Here is a 23,474-nt window from a genome sequence, read left to right as displayed (position 1 = left end):
TCTTAGCAATGCTGAAATTCTTTTGTGGATGACTCTCCAGCTTCATACACGTCATGGAGACGTGTTCCCTCATTCATCTAATGTCCGAACCCAGACAACATGCGCTGGGCCTCACGTCTGTGCTCCCACTGCCTCGTGGGATTGTGTTGAGTCATAAACATGCTGGCCTTGGTGAAGCCCGCAGCATCACGGCTGGTTTACAGCAGGTAGATGCCGAAATCCACACCCTCCTCTCTTCCCTGTGCAGATCCTGAACGACACTGTGAAGCCACCTTCTTCATTTGTTCATTGACTGCTCATTCTTAAATGTTTATTTATTTTTTTTAAAGAGAGAGAGAGAGAGAATGTGAGCAGGGGAGGGACAGAGAGAGAGGGGAGAGAGAATCCCGGGGAGGCTCCGCACCATCAAGTGCAAAGCCCAACACGGGACTTGAACTCATACCCCGTGAGATCATGACCTGAGCCAAAATCAAGAGTCAGACGCTCAATCGACTGAGCCACCCAGGGGCCCCATTTGCCCTTCATTCTTTCCTGAGTCCTTCCTATATGCTCATCCCAGAGGCTAGCACTGGGGATGCAGTGACGAACAGAAGCCCGGTGCCTGTCCGCACACAGCTTGCAGTCTGCTGGAATAATCCTATGAGCAAATGTAATAAAAATGCTGCTGTGACAGGTACTGGGGGGGAAGGGGTAAGGAAGATACTCCATATGATGGAAACTTGTAAAAAGGGGCATGCCCCAGCCAGAAAGACCAGGGAAGCCTTCCCACGAGGGCGCATCTCCTAAACCAAAATCTCAAGAGGAAGCAGAGTTAACTAGGTCAATGGGGGCAGAAGGAAGACAGATATTAGCTCACTTAATTTCCCCACACTGTGAGGGAGGTACTTTATCAATGAAGAAACTGAAACTTGGAGCCTTAAGGGAATTCATCGAAACTCTCACAGCGCACAGCAGTGAAGCTAGGATTTGAACACAGGTCTGTACCGGCCAGGGGCCGTTTTCGGGTCATGGCCTTTTTGCTCCAGGGGCCTTGGATTGCTGTCATCTAGTGTTGAGAGTTGAAAAACCAGGAGGATGAAAGTAACGGGGACTTCACACGTGGTTCCTTGGACGGAGCCCAGCCCTGCACATGGCCAGCATTAACGCCAGAGTCCACACCCAGGTGTAGAAATGAGTCGCCGAGCAACCCCTACACCAGGGGATTTGTCCAGGGTTGTCCGTGCCAAGATAGGAGCAAGTTCTGAGAGTTCAATGAAAACAAAAAAGAGAAAGTCCAATCAACGTGTGGGGAAACGGAGCAGTATACAACCTTCCTGAAATGCCTGAGAGATGTCTGACCTTCCAACGGCCTTGGCTTTGAATATGCTTCAGAGCTGCACCGGTTCCATTTTCTCAATAAAGGCTAAGGCCAAGTTTGAGCCCCTGGGTTATTTATTAGGCAAAGCGAGGCATTCAAGGTTCCAGTCAGTGAACAAAGAGACTGCAGTGAGAAGCTGCTCCTGATTAGATGTGCTCAAAGGAAGCCTTGTAAAACAGGAGCCTGGTGCTGTAATTGAGCAAGCGGCTCCAAGCAGAGCCAAGACGTTAGCGGTGAAGGAGAAAAGGGTATCAGTACCGCCAACATTATCTTTGCAGAAAAAGGCCCCTGAGATCCCACCTGCTTTTTATTTGTGTATTTATTTATTGAGCCCCACCTCAGGCCCAGAAAGATCTGAGCCCCTCAGAAAAAGAAAACAAGGTAAATATCAGTAATTGTTAAGATCGGAATAAAAGGAATACAAGGAGTAGAAAAAGAAGAGACCATCAGGGATAAGAGCCACACACAAAATGCATGACAGAAGTTCTGCGCACGCACTCCAAGTGGGGCTTACATTTGACTCTGAGCTCCCTGGCAGCCAAAGCAACAAGGGAAATGGTCTCCAGAAAATCAAAATGGATATGCTTGGATGAGGTGCACACTTCTCTGACACTGAAGGCTGAGAGCAGTTTGTCTGGATGCAAACACTGTTGATGACCACAACCACATCTCACAATCATGCATTAACTGTTTTTAATTTTGGGTTTCACATGATCTCACAGAGAAACTTGTCAAAGAGAAATTCTGTACAAATGGTTAAAAGGGACCCAAACAAGACAAGCCAGATACAAATGCTCCCTGGTCTGCCTTTAGTTAGGATTTAGACTTCCTAATATTAGAAAGTGTGCTTCCAAAACTGGGTCATGTGAGACATTATTATCCTAAAAGGACCTACCAACAGAAAGCATCCAGATTAAAAGTGGTTTGATAATTGGTTGGGGATGTTTGTGCCAAAGACTCCGAGTAGCCCTCTAGTAAGGAAACCTGCTTATTTTGCACACGTATATGAGCAACGGGCCTTTCTATTCACATCCCATACCGCAAGCTCGGGGGATGACTAACTCGATAAGAAAGTGCCTGTTAAGTGCCTAGTATCTACTACTAGCAGCTCCCTAATAACTGGTCATTATATGTATTATTATTTCATTTCGCCCTTAATAATCCCTGTGAGATGAATGATATGCCACTCCTTCCACGGTGGGAGAAACTAAAAAGCAGGGCCATGAAGGGCACTGCCCAGTCACACCACCAGGAAGCAACAGACGGCGATTTCTCCTCTCCCTGTGGTCCTGGCAACGCTGTCAATCTCCCTCCCTCGGTGTTGGGACACTGACGGCTGATCCCTGATCCCTCCCACAGCTGTTGTCATTGGCTCAGGGATGGGCACATGACCTGGGCTGTCAGTCACACTCCCATGACGTGTGACACAGGCCAGCCAATTCGCCAATCCCTCCCACAGCCGTTGTGATTGGCTCAGGGCCGGGCACGTGATCCCTGGCAGGACCAATCATCCTCCCCCTGATGTTAATCCACGAGAGATGGGTGTTTTCTACCACACGGCTCCTGGCAGCCATCTTGCTGACCATGGGGTGGTTCCCTTGTGAAGAATGCTGCGTGGCTGAGACAAGCCGGGGGGAGAAACGCAGGGTCAGAGAGACAAAGTCCTAACAAAGCACTGGAGTCCCAGGATGGCACAGACGCCGAGCTATACATTTCCTTTGGCCCGTTTGATCTGACTTTGTGTCACAACTGAAACCATCTTGAATGTATACAGTGGTCCGTGCGCATTTGCTGTTTTGTGAGTGTGTGTGCGCACGTGTGCGTGTAAAATACATCTGCGCCTGAGCCACCCGTAAGGGTGGTGATCGCGTCCATTTGTCTAAAAATCAGAACCTGTAATGGAACTAGATTAGGAAGCGGGATGAACAGTAGTGAAAAAAGACATTTAAAGCAGATTTTGAAATCCCTAAAGAAGGCAGTTTAACCTGGAAATGCTGACATAAGGTAAACCACAGAAGCACAAACGGCCCCACTATAATTAGTTTACCTTTCAATTTTATCCGAATTCAACTCCTGAGGACTCTGGCTGAGCATTCCAAGAGGCACGAAGTCTCAGCCACAGGTGTCACGGCCAGGAGTCCCCGCAGAGGCGCTGTTGACTCAGCTCAGTGCACACTCCGCAGCCTCCGAGCGGCCTAGAGGCTTGCTAACAGCCGTGTGCGCGTCCCTCATGGGCTCCAGACCCTAGATCCCAGTCCCGGGGAGACCAGTCAGCAGGCTGTTTAATGAAGGCAGAGCACAGGGCTGGTGGGGCATTTGTAAGTGGAGCGAGGGAGAAGATCTGCGTGCAAAGCAAGCCTGAACACAGTACACGGCTGCTGTTTAATTACACCCAGCTCCGGAGTCCTTTGCTGGTGGAAAGGCACCAAAGTGGTGTGCACATGCACATGCGTGTGGGCGCACACAGCCCGCACAAAGGATGAAAAGAAAAAAGAAAATCCATGCCAGGCATTCACAATGCAGCTCCTGATTGATTAGCCAGCAACCTCCAAAGTCAGCGATGCCAGCAACCCAAGTCTCTGCAAGCTCCTGGCTTCTCTTTTAGGAAAAAGGAAAAGGAAAAGAAAGAGGGATGCAAGCTCTCCTCTGTCTTAGAAATAGCTGTGAAATAAAATCATAGGAAGATAAGAAAATGTGCTGGTCATATATGACAGCAGAGGGGAACTGGAAAAAAAAAAAAAGAGGGACAGTGTATCGCCACACGGTCCGTACAAATGGCACCCAGTAGAGTTGTGCAGTGCACAACATTCTTAACTGGGTGTGGAGGATCTGGATAAGAGGAGAAAAGTCAACATTTTCTGCCTGTCCATTTCCCAGTTGCTTCCAGTGCCATTCCCAATGCCCTCTCCTCATATGTGTTTGTAAAAAATTCCCATCTAATTGCCCCCGTTTCCTTACCTGTAACATAGGGTGTTGGGCCAGAAGCTCTGAAAAGAATCTTCAACTCTAGGAACTTATTAGTTATATCTTTGAAATGGAAAAGATCTATGAAGTACATCTGGTCCAGGCCCATATATTTCAAACTCATGAGATTAGCATAGTTGATTGGCTAAGGATGTAGACTTCGGAGAGAGAATGAACTGAGACCGAGTCCCATCTTTTCCAATTCCTTGTGTGATTATATAAATCTTCCCCCCCCCCCAACCAAATCTCCACTTTCTTATCTGTAAGAGGGGGTGAAAACATAATCCCAGATGATAGAGCTCTCCTGACCATTCAATAAAATAAAGCATATAGAAGATGAGCTCATGCTGGCCTGTGGTTAGCCTCTAATCGATGCGGCTCTTGTTACCATTAATATCATTAAGCTTATGCTGCATATGAAGTGAAATGGGTCCCTTAGCCGGTAAGGAGATGGAGGGGGAAATGTCCCCCCTCCCCACTTTAGTACTACTTATGCTCATCATTGATGCTGTGAAATGGCCACAAGGAGGGCAGGTAAAATTTCCTCCAGGGAAGAGGGGAGGTGGGATGGCCCCATCCCCACCTCCACCCCCACCCCTACAGCTCCACCATACTAGCCACGGGATCTAAGGAATAAATTCCTGCACTCATAGCTGCATTTATGGCATCCTGAGAAGCCCCTGAGTCCTCAAAAGCTCTTCCCACCTAATGAAGAGATCTGAAATGTCACCATTAAGGGTATCGTCACTTAGATGAAGACTAATCTCCATTAAGAGCCAAATATCCATGGGAAAAGAGTTGAGTTACTACAAATGAAAAATAATCTAAGAGCAGCTTTGACCGAAGGAGGAAAACTGAAATATTAGAGAAGGGAAATAAGCAAAGCATCCACAATAGGTGAGAATAAGGGGTGAGAACTCCACTTTTGCACAGTTTCCCCCTAGCCAAGGGATGGTGTGAGTCTGCAAAGAATACACACCAGTATTTGTGTCTCATGGCCCTGAGCTTAAATTCAGTAAACTTTCAGAAAATTCAAAGAAACCCGATCCTATCCCCCTGAATAAATCAAGTCCCAGAAGGAGTTAAAAACTGTCTAAGGTCACACAGCAAGCTGTAGAGACGAGCTCACACTTCCAAATGCTTGACCTGTGTTCTTTGCATGAAATCATGCCGCCTCCTGGCACCGTTCTTCTCATAAAGGAGAAGTCAAGGCACAAGCGAGATTAATTCAAGGCTTCGGTGCTGGCAGAGAGTTAGGACTTCAGAGCTATTCCCGAGGACCCCCATCCACCACCACCTGCCCCCCAAAAGAGCAGCTCCAAAAACAAAGGCAATACTTCCACTGGTGAATCCTAAGACGAAGGCATGGAGTTTTAAGATCCAAGTCCTGATGGCTGCGTGACCATGGCCACATTACAAAACTTCAGCTCCCTCAACGGACAAACTACAGTAATGGTCCTCCCCATTTTACAGAGCTGCTGGAAGATTAATAAGCTGAAACATGAGGAAGATTCTGTCAGCCTCTAAGGTGCTGGGTTGATGTTTCTGCTTTTTGTGTTTCTGAAATCCCCTTTCTCTCTCTGTGATTCTTGACCTTATATTTAGAGTAAGCCCACTTGCAACCCTCTTCCCCCGCCCCCAACTTCCTACCCCTTTTCAGTTTCCCCGCATACCCAGTACTCCAAAGTTCTGACTGAGGAGACCCACCCCTACGTGTATTTGACAAATGAATCTATTTATTTTCATTTCTATTCTGCACGATGCGTGCCAGTCTGCAATATCTTCACAATCCTATCTTGTGAAGAATACCTTAAGGTACCTTTCTGATTGACTTCCTCAATCTATATGCAGATTTGTGCTAAGCCAGTAAATAATTTGTAACAATTTGCATTGAGTTTATGGTTTCTCTAATCCAACCCTGATCATTTGTAAATTGTTTTCATTCATGTGCAGATCAACTGTAATAAGACTGCTAATAAAAGAGTGGTTAATAAAATTTATAATGGGAAGACAAAGCATAATTTAGAGGCAGGTATTTTTGACACAAGGGCTTTTCCGGGCTGTAGGCGAAAGCAGATTAATAAAATTCTATTTGTTTTTACTTTACATTCTAAAGAATACTTCATGGTGAAATGTGGTCTTGAATCCTTTTTCTGCCTCCTGGCCTTGACTGCTGGTCGTGAATGATAGCATTTTCCCCTGTCTTGAGAAACTTTTCCAGTAATGACTCAGTCTCTCAGCAACTCAAGGTGAGTGGTTGGGAAGGGGACGAGTTGGTATGCATTCACCTATTCATTTACTCAAGAAACATTGACGAATCGTTGCATTCCAGATACCACAGCAGGTCATGGAAATACCAACGTGGAGGGAAACGAGGATACTTCCCTCCATGAACTGACAAAGTGCTAACTATCGAGAATCTAGATGTGCCTAGAAAAGCACATAATACGTAGTATGTGATTAATAAATGTTTCTGGAACAAATGAGTCTACTATCCAACCTGCTCCACTCACCCACAACTCTGGAACCCTAGTACTAAAGACAAAGTCTATTTGGCTGAAAGAATCCTGAAATAGTTAATAGTCTCCTGCCACGCATCGTATCGTGGGACTCAGGTAAAGCCCGGACCTCTCTCAAAAATAAACATTAAAAATTTTTTTAAAAATATCACGCTATACCGAGTCCCCGAAAGGAAGGGTAAATTCCCCCATGGAGGAGAAGTCAGAGGGTATATTCTTGGAACAGAAAGCCCGTCGCCGCCATGGGCCTGACATGTCAAGTTTTTCATGGGACCAGAGCATGACCAAACGCGGTCCCGAGCGGCGGCTGCCAAAGTCCTGTTGTAGGATGATGACCTCAATTTCCCCTTCTGTCAGTCAGGTCATCTTCCCAGGCCCCATGTCTAATTCAGAAGCCTTCTGTACACTTCAAATTCACCCCGTTTTGCCCCTGGGGCTCAGGGACCTGAGCCAATAGCTCCCACAGCTGCCTTTCTCTTTCAGCGCTTTTTATAGAATAAGGAGTGATTGAGAGGAGGAAGAGCAGATCAGAAGGAGACAGTGAAATGTCATCGGCATTACATAATTTGTACTATCACTTGTCAACACTGATCCCCTTACCACTATCCCTTTGACAGATGGACGAGGCAGGATTGTGGAATACTAACAAGTAAAAGAGGGGATAAAAAGACAACCATGTTTGATTACCCTCTGCAGTCGAAGGATTTGAAAGTCATGACACTGGTTATTACTACGGTCTTTGGAGAGATGAACAGAAACTTAATCTATCTAATAAAATTGCCTCGAGAGATAAACTTAATCTAAACTTTCTTTCAGCTATCTCTCAGTATAATCTAATGGATTTTTCTTGCTCTCCATTGCAGCACACGACAGCTGGGTAGAAGATAGACCCGCCACGTTAATTAATCACTTCACTCTTGTCAAATGGACATGGCGTGCGAAACAGAAGCTGGTGCTTCTGAATGTATTGGGGTCCCATATTTAATAGAACCCGTCTGAAGGGACAGTCACAGCCTTTCAGCCTGGGAGGATACGAGAGTGCCAGGAGGTGTAACTTGTAGAACTTTGAGAAGAGTATGATGGGGTCGTAAGGGTTAAAAGGGGGCTCCAGAGATAGCCAAATACAGCCTTTTAAGACTTCCTGAGCTATCACCATAGGAAAAAGCGTGGGAGTGGGGAGAATGAAGTGGTCACCATATGCCTGGGCTGTGCTGGGCCCTGGGGAAACAATGGTATGTGACAGAGAGCCTGCCCTCGCACCGATTATAGTCTAGCCCAGAGATCATCAATTTAAAAAGCACATTTCCTGGTATGCATATATGCTGGTTGACTTCAGGTGGGAAGAAAAACAGCTTGGGGAAGAGTGTTGTGCTGGGTCAGTCACCTGCATCCAGACCTTCTCCAGGAAAAGTTTGGTCATCCTCAGCTCTCCAAGCTGTGTCAAATGCTGTCTTCCCTTTCTTGGGTATCGGGCCAGAGATCAAACCAACCAGCGTGCCCTTGGGCCAAGGGTATGCCATTAGAGTACTAACCAGTCTCAGAAGTTATGTGGCAGGGTCTCTGCCCTCCAGTGGGGCTATTTCAATCAGCCTTTCTTCCCCAGGTCCTTCCTCCCCACCAAGTGCTTTCTGACCCCTTCTCTAGTATGTATTAATAATCTTGCTCTTTCTAGTATATGCCTTTGTATGTGGGATAAAGGAATTGATATTTATGCACACTTAATATAAGCCAGATCCTTGCTCAGGGATTTGGGTAATTATGAAGACATCGTCTTTTTCAGCAGAGGGAATGGAGATTCATCTTAGGGAGAGAGTTGCCTTTATTGGCATTATTTGATAAGCCTGCTATGGGTGAGATATAGGCGTCTACATTCCGATACCAAGTGTAATAAGGAAGAAAGGAGACACTGTGTCTGAGAGTGGGGGGAAAGATTTCCTGCTCCCCGAGAAGGTGGAAAGCAGAACAGATCACCCCACAGAGAAGGGCTCAGAAAGAGGTGTCTCCTGATGACCTCACCAAGGACAGGCTTTGGGATAAAGAGAAATATGAGGGCACCTGGGTGGCTCGGTCAGTTAAGCATCTGACTTCGGCTCAGGTCATGATCTCACGGTCCGTGAGTTTGAGCCCCCGTCGGGCTCTGTGCTGACAGCTCAGAGCCTGGAGCCTGCTTCAGATTCTGTGTCTCCCTCTCTCTCTGCCCCTCCCCTGTTCATGCTCTGTCTCTCTCTGTCTCAAAAATAAATAAGCGTTAAAAAATATTTAAAAAAAAAAAAGAGAAATATCAAATGCTGTGTGCAACATCAACACCCCCTCTGGCTTCCAGATAGAATATTCAGAAAAGGCGGCATTACTCTCTAACACATCATCAAGTAGATTCCTCGGGGGGATCTCAGAAGAGATTGGGGAGTCCATCTGATTTGTGAGGCTATAGGACAGAACACAAAGGCTTCCTCAACACCCCCCCCCCAAATTAGCGAACATTTATTCACCAACTCCTCCCTCAAATCCTGTAAGACAGATATTTTCCTTTCAACTTACAGCTAAGGAAACCATTAATTTATGGATTCATTCCATCATTTATTCCAGAAATCTTTAGTTAGTGGCTATCACATACTAGGGAATGTCCTAGGTCCTGGGGTTACATCAGTGAACAAGCCAAGGTTTTTTTCTTTCTTCTCTTTCTTGCTTTTTATTTATTTATTTATTTACTTACTTACTTGTTTTTGCCTTCATTTCACTTATAGTCTAGAGAAGGAGATAAAATAAATCAGATAATCATCCCAGTTAATAATTAATTCATCTCAATTCATCCCCCACAATTGCGACAAGCATTAAGAAGGAAACACACAGCAAGTTGTGGAGACCCAGACAAGCCTGGGGAAGTCATGAAAGGTTTTCACGATGGAACAATGTTTCGTTTGAGACCTCAGTACTGCGTGGAAGTTAGCCAGATAAAGATAAAGAGGAGGTTGAAGGTGTACCTAGCAGAGGAACAGCACATGCAAAATCCCTGAGGCAGGACGGGAAGAAGCTGGACAAGCTTGAGGCGTCAAAAAGCCAGTTTCGCTGATGCTGCGTGTGAAAGAGGAAATGATCCAAGAGGAAACTGTAGCGGTCAGACAATGGCACATCCTACAAGTCACGGGAGAGATGGTGAACTTCACACAAGTGTCACAGGAAGTCATGAAAAGGTTTTGAATGGGGTCCTAACGTGACCATAGTTGCCAGGCTTAGAGAAGTCAAACACCTCTGTGGAGATCGCCTAGTGAGTGGGGCTCAGAGCTGAGATTACATCTTAACCCACCTGACTTTGAGGTACATGCTCAGCGCGGTCTGTAATGTGGTACAACTATCCTCTGCAGAAGCCCCATCCTCCGAGTTGGGATAGTTGAAGCGGCACATCCCTGTTCCCTCCACACATGCACACATGCATGCACACACCCTTGTGATACAGGAAACAAGGACCAAGAATTGGTCCCAATTATGAAAGCCGACAGAGGAAAGAAAGCTCACAAAATACGGTAGGGATAGGAGACGAGTTCCTGAAAGAACAAGGATGTCAACCAAGACTTAAAGGATGGGTGGATCTCTGAAAGGTGGAGAAGCAATTGTGGACAGAAGGAAAGGGCGTGGTAGCAAAGTATCCAGGAGCAGGAATGATTAACAGGTGAGTTTGGCAGTGATAAAGGACTGGGGAGCAAGACTTCAATTAATGGTCACAAGTCACATATAAAATCATAACAGTGGGGCGCCTGGGTGGCCCAGTCGGTTACAAGTCTGACTTCAGCTCAGGTCATGATCTTGCAGTTTGTGGGTTCGAGCCCCGCATTGGGCTCTGTGCTGACAGCTTGGAGCCCGGAGCCTGCTTCGGGTTCGGTGTCTCCCTCTCTGTCTCCATCAAAAATAAATAAACGTAAATTAAAAAAAATTTAAATCATAACAGTAACTTACCATTTATTGGAGTCTACACTGAATGAGCCAGGCATTCCCCAGGAGACAGAGGTTGAGAGAATAATTACACTGTTACGCACCCCCGTAAGGTAGATTTCCCTACCTCGGCTTTGCAGGCAACACTAAGAGACAGGAGCCAATTTGGTCAAGATGTTGAGGCTGGACTTCTACCCAGGTCTGTGGAATTCCTTGCGTCGTGCTACACTGTGTCCTTGAAAATGCAGTTTTAGTTGTCTATGGCCAGCTAATGAGTGATCTCCAAACTTAGGGACCTTCAACAACAACTTTATTATCTTGCAGTTTCTATGGGGACCCAGATGTGGCTTTGCTGGGGCCTCTTCTTCAGGGTCTCTGACAGGCTACGGTCAGGGCGTGCCCATCAGGACGTCAGTACATCTCAAGACTCCAGTGGGGAAAGACTCCCAGGCCAGAATTCATTCAGCCGCTCGGTAGCTTTTCACCCTCAGTTCTCTGCTAAGTGGGCATCTCCAACATAGCGGCTTACCTCCACAACGCAGGCACGGTGAGAAGGCAAGAAAAGAAATATCGGGGTCCCTGGGTGACTCAATCGGTTAAGCGTCCGACTTCGGCTCAGGTCATGATCTCTGACCTCGGCTCAGGTCATGATCTCATGGCCCATGAGTTCAGGCCCCGCATCCGGCTCTGTGCTGCCAGCTCAGAGCCTAGAGCCTGCTTCAGATTCTGTGTCTCCCTCTGTCTCTGCCCCTCCCCTGCTCAGTCTCTCTCTGTCTCTGTCTCTCTCTCTCTCTCCCTCCCTCTCTCAAAAATAAACATTAAAAAAATTCTTTAAAAAAAAAAAGAAGAAGAAAAAAATATCAGCAAGAAGGAAGTCACGGTCTTTTGTAGCCGAATCACAGAAATGACAGCCCATCACTTTTTCTGTGTTGTACTCACTAGGAGCAAATCACCAGGTGCAGCCCACAATCACCGGGTGAATTATCACGTGATGGGGATCGCCGAGGCCATCTTTGAAAGCTACCTGTCATAAACACAGGAAAGGACTCATCCAGCTCTGTGTTTTGATTGAAGTTATGCACCCTCTTGAATCCAGATTCTTCACCTACACACGGGAGACGGAAGGGAATTATATCCACCCAACACACTGCCTTCTCCATAATAAGAATTCAAGAAACGGTTGCTACTTATGAAGGAGGCTGGGGTAAGCCCCTATTAGCTTCACCAATCCCTGACTTTCTTGGTCCTTCCTGACAGATGATGATCTTATGAACTCCTGTCTTAGACCACTGGCAAATATTTCCTGGTCCCTTGGGTAGCATTTCCTCAGCCCCTTTCCAAAAGCGGTGCCTTTCCTATTGAGATAAACTCATGAGGTGACAAGAGAATGTTCGTCTTCAATAAAACATCCCTAAGCAGATGAACGCAAATCCGTTAGACAAATGTTTCTGCTCGTGTTAATAGAGCTCTGAATCATCTCGGCCTCCTGAGTCAACACGAAACATGACCACCCTTTCTAAGTTTTGCCAAGGAAAAAAAACCAAGTTGGTTTTTATCTACCCTTTCAAAATCTCCAGTTTTGCCCACCACCCAAGTGGATAGCTCCCTTTCAAATGACCACTTCGTGATGCTTTTCTACCTTGACATCCATAAGGGAATATGCTCTGGGTCTCTCCAAGATGAAAAGAGTTGTTAAAGGCAGACATCCACACTCCCTTTTCCCTTGGAAAGCAGGTAGCCGGCTGGGCAGCCGAATTCACCGGGCTCTCACGACCTGGTTTTCTCAAGGACTTGGCAGGGAAGTCAATTTGGCAATAGGGAAGATACGGTCTCCAGGCACGAGGGTGACTTGGGGTCAACGTGCCCAGGACCACAGGGCTGGAAACTCTTGAAGGAGGGCAATGCCAGTGGAAAATAACCACTCAGGACAGCCATCTTGGACAGACAGACCCATGAGCACGGGGCCTACGGATCCGTTTATGTACTGAATTGTGCAGTTTTTCCCCCTTAAAAAAAATATTTCTCATCAGTGTTATCAGCATGGCCTCAAAATGACTTTCCCATTATGGCTTATAAACAAACCTTTATCACAGATAGCTTGCCTGCTGAATTAAGACACTGCGTTAAGCAGTATATTGCTTCTGTCTGGCAGATCAGCTGTTTGTAGGAAGATAATAATACCAAAACCAACCACAACAATCAGCTACTGTAAATTAACTTAACTGTGTGAAATAATGCCTCCCCTATCAGATTAGCTTTCTGAATGACTTTATCCTTAAATTAAAGCTTGCTGGGGCTGAAGAGTAAATCATTTAAATGGTGCCGGGTTTTTCAGGTAATGTCTTCATATATTACTGTAATTTCAACCCACCAAGGCATGCAGATGGCTTTGGTCTCTGGTTACTTGTCTCCAAAAAACGTCTCCTGCACTGCCATTTTGTAATTACAGTGCGGCTCAGTGCCTGTCACTACTAGATTTCCCAGGGTGCACCGGCAGCCAAGGCAATGTATCTTAAAATTATTATTCTTGTGTGGCCCTCGTAACATAAATGTAAATCTTTTATGCTAACGCTGTCAGAGGGTTAGCTCTGGGGCTCCAAGGTGTGCTGATGGAGAAATCACCCGCCATCCATCAACCGCGGACCATTTGGGATCTGGCAAATAACTCGCGTTGGGGGGAGGGGAGAGGATTCTACGCTGAATATTACTTTGTTGTCTGAGTCACTGCGATTTTTTTTTTTTTTTTGAAGGGGAGGGCATCCTACAAAGCCATCTGGAAGGGGGGAGTCTCACAGCTCAGTAGCTTCCCCCTGGGAGAGTAGGAAAGTTTGCCACAAATATAGGTCACTCCATTATTACAGTGATGTCTTCTTCAGATTACATTCTGGAGAGAACAGGGTGAAGGAGTATCTTCCGGAAGCTTCCCGGAAGTTAACCTTTCTCTTTGCCTTGGAGAAGACAGTGCTGAGACAGTGTCTCTTCTAACGAAAGAGCATTACAGGTGTCTGGTCTTCTATTTGTTTTTTAATGTTTATTTACTTATTTTGAGAGACAGAGGGAGGGAGGGACAGAGAGAGAGAGAGAGGGAGGGAGAGAGAATCCCAACCAGGCTCCGTGCTGTCAGCTGAGGAGCCCGACGTGGGGCTCGAACCCACAAACCGTGAGACCATGACCTGAGCTGAAACCAAGAGTCAGACGCTTACCCAACTGAGCCCCCCAGGATCCCCGGGCATCTGGTCTTCTCATCTAAGTGAGTCCTCATCTCTACCTCCCCACCTCCCTCCCCTCCAGAGCTCTATTCAAGATACTGAGGGGAGAGATGATTCTGCCAGGAATCATGGCATGGGAATAGGGAGAAATCAGGCAAGAAGAAGACACACCCAAGAGACAGGAGCTCAAACAGGAGACTCGGTGCTAATCCAGAGGGTCTGCAGAAGCAACCGGGAGCTTGCACTTGGGAGATGAGATGTTTTAAACAGCAGAAGCAAAGGGGGGAGAGGCAGATCCTAAGACCTCAATGGAAGAGAATATTAATAATGTAGTAGTATTGATAATAATAACAACAGAGTAAGAATAGCAATAACAATGATGATGCTAACAATTACAGTAACAATAATCATACTTACATAGCAATTATTAAGTGCCAGGCACCGTTCGAAGAGATTTCTCCACTGTCTATTCTACCCTTCCCAATCAGTCTTTGGGGCTTTTCTTTGCAAACTGATGGGAATGATACGCGAGTAAGTCCATCTAACGTAGAGACAGGGCCCATTTCTTGAGAAGCATGGACATCGGGCACTGGGGGGTAAGCCTCCCCCTCTATCTGGCACACGGAGGCCAATAACTTAAATGAGTGTCAGACTGAGTCAGAGGGTTCTGGTAAACATGTCCCTGGCTGACCCGGCAGACCATGACTGCAGTGGCCAAATTTCATCAACCTACAAGCCCTTCACTTAAGAAATTTTTTCCCGATTCCCAAGTTCATTAATAAGGGTAACAATAAGGGTTCGGCAGTGACGTGCTTTATTCGCACCAGGCACCCCAAAGCACATGACAGCAAGCATCTCATTTACTCCTCCCAACAACCCTATTGGAGAGACCATTATTATCTTTGTTTTACAAATACGAAACCTATAGCCCGAAGAGTTTAAATGACTTCACCAGAGAGGATGAGGCGAAGCCAGGATTTGAGTCCTAAAAGTCTGACTGTTAGCCGTTAATCTGTATTGTCTTGGCTGTAATATGCCATTTCCATAGTGAGGAAAGGTACTAAAATATAGAGTGCCTCTTAATGCCAAGTCTTATTTTAAACTATACCCATTTTTTTTTTAATTTTTAAATGTTTATTTTTGAGAGACAGAGTGAAAGCAGGGGAGGGGCAGAGACAGAGGAAGACAGAGAATCTGAAGCAGGCTCCAGAGTGAGCTGTCAGCACACAGCCTGACACGGGGCTCAAAGTCACAAACAGTGAGATCATGACGTGAGTCAAAGTCGGATGCTTAATCAACTGAGCCACCCAAGTGCCCCAAAAAACTATATCCGATATTTTCATTCAACTATGTGGACTCTACAAGGAAATAAGCACCCATACTGAAATATGTACCTGTACACCCTTGCCACTTGCCTAAGGATCTGCCCCATCACAGCCTCTGATATTCCCATGATGCCTTTGTATGGGTCAGCTGTGTCTATGTCATGCTTTGGTAACAAAACCTCCTTGAGTCTCAATGACTTTTGACAACAAAGGTTTATTTCTCAGCCACATTACCAGTAGGTTGAGGGCCAGCTGTGGCCCTGCTTCCTGAAGGAGTAAGTCCTGTCCAGAACATCGCCACGCTCATGACAGCGGGAAAAGAGTGATGTCGCATGGCTCTCAGGACTTCTCGGGAGTCCCTCCTGTTACTTCACCTGCATATCATTACCGGAGCAAGTCACATGAACAAGCTGATATCCATGGGGTGAAAAGAACCCCCACAGACACCAGTACAAAGAGCTGGTAGCAGATGGACGGGGAACCTACCCTGACCTCCCCGGCTCATGAGAGCTGCCACCCACAGCTGACCAGACTATGGGTAAGTAAGTGCATGTGTGCTTCAGAAATGGTATCATTCTGTATGTTTTCTTCTAAAGTTCTTTCCAACCATCTAAGTCCTTCCAGAGCGTTTTTCTCCAAGACACTAGTACAGGAAGGTCTGTCTTAGGATGGGTTCCCCAGGAAAGAGACCCAGATTAGCAAGCACGAGGTTTCCTGGGGAGTGCTGGCCGAGTCAGCACCTGGGGGGCAGCGGGAAGTGGAACAGAGAATTGGGAGGGGCAATGTGTCTCCAACAAGGATCTCTGGAGAGTTCTGGAGCTCACAAGACCTTGGAATTACCCTACATCGAGGCAAGAAGGCCAGTGGCTTCTCCCCCACATCGTACAAGTGATGCATTTGGGTGACCTTGGGTGATGCCACTTTCCCAGGCCAAAGGAATTTCCAGGAGAGCAACTTAGTCGAGTGGTTTCATCCCTCAGTGCTCTCAGCAGCATGGAAAATGGCAGCCTCGGTCCTAAGAGGGCAGCCAGGCAGTGCCACCCGCCGGTCATCACAGTTTCCAGTTCTTTCAGAGCCCAGGGTTGACCCCAGCACCTTCCGAGAAAAGTGGCCGTGTGCCTGTTTTAGATGCACCCAGAGACTTCCACTTGTTAATCCCCCGTCTCAATTATAATGTGCAAGCCAGAGCGGGAATGCCTTGTTTAAGATTTTTAGAGTAATAGGCTATTATTTCTAAGGAGAAGAAATCATCCCCGTGGGCCAGTGACCTGGAGAGCTTTGCCATTTTTCTCCTTCTTTTTAAAGCTTTTGTGACCGGAGGTATCGGAGCTGCAGCGTTATGTGAGAAACTCCAAGCAAAGAGATTTGAACTTGACTTGAAGTCTTTCTTTAATATTCAATAAAAAGTTGGAGATTTATTGGCCTATGGCAGAGACCAATTTCCTGTTACATGGACCAGAGAGGAGATTAAAAAAAGATTTTTAGAGCAGCGCCCATATTTCTTAAGAGAGGCAAAGAATGGAGCTCTCCTAATTTGGTGGCTCGTGCTGCTAACGTGGCTCCTTTCTCTGGGCCGATCCGAAATTAGAAGGCTGGGACCAAAATCCTGCAGTCTCCCCATAGGGACCATTTCAATTTTCCTCTGAGTAGCAGCCCCATAAGGATCGTCTTCACAGCTGTAAGGTCAAGGTTGGAAGTGGCTGAGTGTGGAAAAGATTGAAGACCGTGCCACAGGCTTCCAGCGAAGTACATTGGCGCGCTCTCTGCAGCCAGAGGGGGGAGGAGTAATTCCAGCAGGCTTCAGAATTTAAAAGCCCTGCTACGAAGATCTGGGACAGGAAATATGGCAGACAAGTACCGATGACAGACTGGCATGAGTTATCGATTCCCCCAGGGTAGCCGGCTCAGGGTCAGAGTGTCTCGGTTTGAATACCAGCTCTGTGACCTTGGACAAGTTACTTAACCTCTCTGTGCCCCTGATTCTTTGTCTGTATAACACAGAGAGCACCTACCTTACAGGGTAGCCATGTAGGTGGAAAGAGATAAAACACAGCAGGCTTGGAAACAATGCTGGCACACGGTGAGTACTCAGAATGCTAGCTTATTACTATTGTTGTATCAACTCATTGGAAAGCCAACTAAATCTGGACTGAGCCCTCCAGGCTCCGAACTGATACTACTGGAAGGAGGCTCCGTGGAATTAGGGAACAAGGGATTCAGTTCAACCAGGCAAACAGTTATGGAGCCTCTGACGTGCAGCACGGGGCATGAAGATATGAAGACAACATGGCTCTTGCATCAGGAGAATCTACACTCCTAAAGAGAAGACAGACACACAAAGAGCAGCACACAGACCCAACAGCCATGCCTGCAATTATGATCCAAATACAGAGGTAGCTCAGGACAGGGAGTATTAAGACGTCCTAAAGGGGGATATTGGAAGAGGGTTTTGACAGATGAATAGGAGTTTGACACGGTGAACGAGGTGGGGAGAAATCCCAGGCAAGGCGATAGCAAGTGAAAAGGAGCAGCTGTCTGAAAGAACACAGTCTGTGTGGATCTACAAAACGTCAGGCTTTCTGCAAGAGTGTGGGCTTATGGTAAGAAATTGTAGGTAGAGAGGTAATCGGAATGTCACAATAAGGAGTTTGGACATCCTGCCAACAACAGCAAGGCTACGTGTCAGCTCCCCCCGCCCCGCGCGATGCCCCCGGGTGGGGCTGCTTCCTCACTTGTCAGGTTCACCAGTGTTTTTGCGGCTAAAACAGGTCATCCTGCCACGCATCACACTTTAATTGGACATTTTCTGTACGTCAGAGAGACTGACATTCACCGACATGGCTTCAAGAATAAGACTCCCTACCCTGAAAAAGCTCAAAGTCGAGTGGGGAAGACACGTGATCACAATGCAACCTGAGAGGTAAGCGTGGGATGCCAGCAAACACAGAGGAGAAAGTCCGGGCATGGGGGGTGGGGGGGGGGGGGGGTGGGGGAAGAACTCTGGAGAAGAAGCGCATTTGCATGGGATCTTGAAGCACGATTCAGAGCTCTATGAGCTGAAGAGCATGGGGAGCAACATTCAAGGCCGTGGAGGAATTGACTTAACTGTCCGGTGATGTGAAAAAGTTTGGGAAAACTGAAACTATCCAGTGTGAGTGTGGGTAAGTCTTGTTGATTGGAATAGACCACCTCTTCCACAGTTCCCGCCTCCTTTAAGATCCTATTGGCCAGAACTGGGTCACATGTTCATCCCCCATCTCCTTTAAGATCCCATTGGCCAGAACTGGGCGACATGTTCATCCCCCACCTCCTTTAAGATCCCACTGGCCAGAACTGGGTCACATGTTCATCCCCCACCTCCTTTAAGATGCCATTGGCCAGAACTGGGTCACATGTTCACCCCTCACCTCCTTTAAGATCCCATTGGCCAGAACTGCATCACATGTTCATCCCTAAGCCAATCGTGGGCAACGGGTAATAAGGGTACCACTGGTGACTGGCTTTGATCCCAACATGGATGGTACAGTTAGTTGCCCACTTTGGCTGCACAGGTGCCTCCCCAGACTTAAATCAAATGCAGTTTTGTTAACAGAGAAGGGAGGATGGTCCTCAGGAGGGCAGCCAGTAGCCTCTACCAAAGGGAAGGGGTGACATCTCATCAAAGGCGAGTCCACATACAGTTGAGAGAAGACCCAGGACTGATGATGCCTGAAAATGGCCAATATTTTGAAATTGGGGAGGCGGGGGGGGGGGGGGGTGGAGAATACAAGCAAGGACACCTAAGAACTGAGCAACCAATGAGGCAGGGAGACAACAAGGAGTTGGTAGTGTCCTGGAGAGCCTGGTAGGACTCCATGTATGGATATGGAGACACCTGGCTGAGAATCTGCCTAGTCACAGCCCGGGGGCAGTGGCTTCCCTGTAAGCTTGACTCCATCTGGAGCAGAGTCCAAGGGATTTGTGTCCCAGAAGGCCTGGCAGTGACCAGCTTCAGGGAAAATGCTTCTCTGGAAGGCAGAGTTCTTTATCTTTCCCGAGCAGGAAGAAGGCAATCTCTTCTGGCAGTGAGGTGACAGGGCTTCGATGGATTCCCCTCTCCCAGATCAGAATGAAACTAGAGCCTGTCAGCCAACCCACTGAACACTCAGTCTTCCATCTTTATGGGTCTTGCAGTGACATCATTGCAGGAGCCTTTCAGCAAGTGAAAGGGGGGTCATCCTGTAAGAATATATGCACAGAATCTACCAAGTCCTCTTTGCAGGGGCTCAGAACGTGCGTCTCGGCTTGAGAGGTAACATCTTGGACTGGACAGGTGCACACAGAGAGATGGACAGACCTCACTGCCACGACTAAAGCCGCCTACAACCTGGGATACTTCATTTGCAAAAGCCAATGCATTTTCTTCTGTGCTCATGTTAGTTGGGAGTTGTTTTGTCTCATGTTTCAAAATAGTCCTGTCTATTACACTGTCTCCTGCTTACTCTTTGTGAGCCTTGGTTATTTTCTTTTGCAAAATGGAAACAAATAGCATCAGTCTTGCCTAGCTCATAAGGCTGACAGGAAATTGTTTTTGCAAAATGCCAAGTGCTCTAAGGATAGGAGTCATTCCTGGATACATGGCCCTGATTATGGAGAGGGTTACAGAACTCTTGACCCGGCAAAGCCTGCTCTTTCCTCAATGGTCCTTACTATGGCAGGTGACAATACCTAGTTACTCTGTCTAAAAATCGTGGAGCCATTTCTGATGCCTCTCGTTCTCCCACATTCCACATGCCATCCCTCAGCAAATACTACAAAATATGTCCCCATATAGTATACTTCTTACCTCCTCCACCATGACCTTCATCATTGGACACCCACATTAACCACATAACCGGCCTCCCTGGGTTCACCTTTGCTACTCTACAATCTCCTCCCTGCAGAGCAGCTGAAGCAAGTCGTACTTCTGAAATGAGAATCCGATAATGCCACTCCCCTGCCCTGAATGCTCTGACCACTTCCCATTGGGTTCCATCCAGTCAGGTTCCTTGCCTTGTCCGGCTCCCAGGCATCCTTCATGAACTGCCCTCCTAGCTCTCTTTCAGCTAAGTCTGTCCCAATTACCTGGGGCTCTCCAAATATGCCAAGTGACTTCTTACCCCAGGACCTTTGCACGTTCTCTTCCCTGTGACTGGAGCAATCCTTCCCCAAATAGCAACATGGCTCAATCCTTCTCTATTCACTTCTGCTTAAGTGGTGTCTCATCAGCAAGGGCTTTCCGGGCCACCTGACCATCCTGTTCAACGTAAAACAGAGACACGTGGACACCAGACATACACACACCACTTCCTACATCACAGGGATGCTTTGCCCTCGTTTACTTTCATTCCTCGTTAAAGTTATCATAACCTAACATTATATTACATATTTATTCCCTTATGTGTTAATGTCTACCTCCTCCTCCAGAAAGTACGGACAATGAATTTGTCTTATTCACCACTCTTTCTCCAAATCCTACAATGGTAGCCTGGGATATACTGGGAACTCACGTATTTGTTGGATGAAGGAATGAATGGATGAACAGTGTTAGTCCCCACAATTGACTAACTTTAAAAAGCGAAAACCAATATTGATGTGTGAGGGTGTACGTATGCACATCTCCAATTTTAACTTTGTTCCGTTTACCTTAGATCCTAAAATCCAGCCAAATCCATCAGAGGTGAAACCCCGCCCTTCCCAGGATAACCAAACAGTGTGAAAATTTGGGCTGCCATGTGCTTCTCTCCATAACTTGTTGGGGAATACAAGTATAGACAGCCTTTGCAATCTGGTTCCTGAACACTGATAGATTCTCCAAGCTTTAATGTTCTCAAGCAATGGTGGTGGTAACAGGTGACCCATCGTTTACTTTGCCGGACTGATACAAACCCTAACAGAATTCAGATGATTCAGCAATCAGCTCCAGGTTAATGGCACTGTGGTCCCACCCAAACACAGGAGTGGTTGTGGGTTGAGCAGGAATACGCAGTCAGCGAAGTGTGTACTTAATCACACCAGCTTGGGGTCAGAAGGAAACGAACAAAACGTGTGTACTATCAAACAGTTTTACTGGAATGACCACATAGCCAAAGTTAGGCAAGGTGAATCGTTAACAGGCATTCCAATCATTTCCATGGTTAGAGTGACTTGTAAGAAAAAGGATAATTGCTAAAATTTTTAATGATAACAACTCTTGACCTTATTCTGTGCCAGGCACCATGCTAAGCACTTTATGTTGCCATCGTATTTAGGAAGAGAATCATTTTCTACAACCACCAGGTGTCTCCAGTTTCTTACAGCTGTCCTGAAATTCAGACCTCCTTCTCCAGAAGCTTAACGAGGCACCCTCAGCTCGGTATCCCACAGACACCCCAAATTCACCGTGCCCCAAATGTATTCACCATCTCATTTCCCGGCCTCTTCTCTTGGGATGCCCACTTCAGTGAATGCTATCACCATGCTCAAAATCATCAAAGGTAGAAAACAGGATGTCCCTGGCTTCCTTCTCCTTCTTCATTCCAGTAGGTTCTTTCTCTGAGATGGCAAGAAGATCAACCTCTCATATCAGTTAATTCTGCCCCTGCCTTTGGGTTCCATCCCTGGAAGGAATTTGGGAGGATTGTCTATGCCTGCCGTGTCAAGCTCAGGGGTCACAAGACCAGCTCTGGCTAATGAATTATGACTAGGAGCATTGTGTGTCGCTTGTAGGCAGAATCTTTACAACCTGCTGTGTAACTCACTATGTCTATTTTTCCCTCTGTCGCAACAGCTGAAATGTTCCAGGTAGAAGCTTGTCTCTCAGACTGGATGCTGGAGTGAGGATGGATGAGAACCCCAGAGAGCCCATGACAAACATGTATTTCGAGTGAAAAACTAGCTTGAAAGCCACTGAGACTTGAGGACTTGCTTGTTACACAGCACGGCCTAGCATATGCTAACTGCTGTTTTACCTTCATAAATATCTCACCTGGATGAACGAGAGTTTCCACCTAGATCTCTCAACTTGCAGACCGTCTCCCAAACCTGGAAAATAGGACTGAGATTTCTTTGGTGCAGTCATATCTTTCTCTCTCCTCTAACTCAAGCATCAGCAAACTTTTTTTATAAAGGGCCAGATAGTAATTATTTTAGGCTTTGCGAGCCATACGGTCTCTGCCACAGATATTCAACTGTGCTGTTGTAGTGTGAAAGCAGCCACAGACAATAAGTAAACAAATGAGTGTGGCCAGGTGCCAGCAGGTTCTATTTATGGACACTGAAATTTGAATTGCATATCGTTTTCATGTGTCACAAAATCTTCTTCTTCAGATTTTCTTCAGCACTTAAACATATGAAAACCACCCACAGCTAATGAATGACTCATTCAGAAGCACACAGCAAGCCGGATTGGGCCCTCAGACTACACTGTGTTGACCCCTGATCTAACTGAAAACTCCTGAGCCCTGAGCATGGCATTGACAGCTCTTCACAATCCTGCCCCAATGACTTTGTCTGTTCACCTGCCCTTCCACCTGCACACGCACACACACACACATACACACACACACACACACACACGAAGCTTCAATCTTCTTAGACCTGCCATCGTTTTCTGAATCCCCCTTGTTCTTATATGCCTCAGGGCCTTTGCACATGCTGGTCCTTCAGCTATGAATGCCCTTTCTCTTCTTCCATACCAAGTAAGTTCTCATGAATCTATTCAGGCTGAATTCAAATGTCACATTCTTCATAAAACTTTCCCAATGCCAGAGGCTAACTTAGTTGCTCTCTTTGTGTTCCTATAAAACTCAATTGTGCCCTTACTATTAAATTCATGAACTAATATTCTGAAGTAGAGTTTCTCAGCCATGACACTACTGGATTTGGGGGCCAAATACTTGTTGTGGGGGGCTGTCCGATACACCCCATAAGATGTTCAGCAGTATCCCAGGCCTCTACCCACCAGACGCAAGTAGCACACCCTCCCCATGTGACAGCCAAAACTGTCTCCAGGTATCGCCAACTTCCCTACTGCCCTCCCCATGATCATTGAGAACCACCCCCCTAAATATTTACTTGGGCATTAAACTTGCAGCCCCTTGAGGACAAAGTCAAGATACTCTTCTTTATGGTTGTAAGCACCAAGCACACCGGCTGGCACACAACAGCAGAACTT

General features: G+C 46.7%; 1 long non-coding RNA gene across 1 annotated transcript; it reads left to right on the top strand.

The window, feature by feature from the left end:
- The first annotated feature begins 15,529 nt into the window (after nt 1–15,529).
- LOC147573151 (uncharacterized) lies at nt 15,530–16,719 on the top strand. Its single transcript, XR_015245621.1, has 2 exons — nt 15,530–15,839; nt 16,607–16,719. It is a non-coding gene; the product is annotated as an uncharacterized LOC147573151 (long non-coding RNA).
- The last annotated feature ends 6,755 nt before the right edge of the window (nt 16,720–23,474 follow it).

The sequence above is a fragment of the Puma concolor genome, chromosome E3 (genome assembly GCF_028749965.1).
Source record: "Puma concolor isolate L17-30 chromosome E3, mPumCon1.1.hap2, whole genome shotgun sequence".
In the NCBI taxonomy this organism is placed as follows: domain Eukaryota; kingdom Metazoa; phylum Chordata; class Mammalia; order Carnivora; family Felidae; genus Puma; species Puma concolor.
The sequence above is the reverse complement of the archived record's forward strand: the minus strand, read 5'-3'. Positions and strand labels throughout refer to the sequence as shown.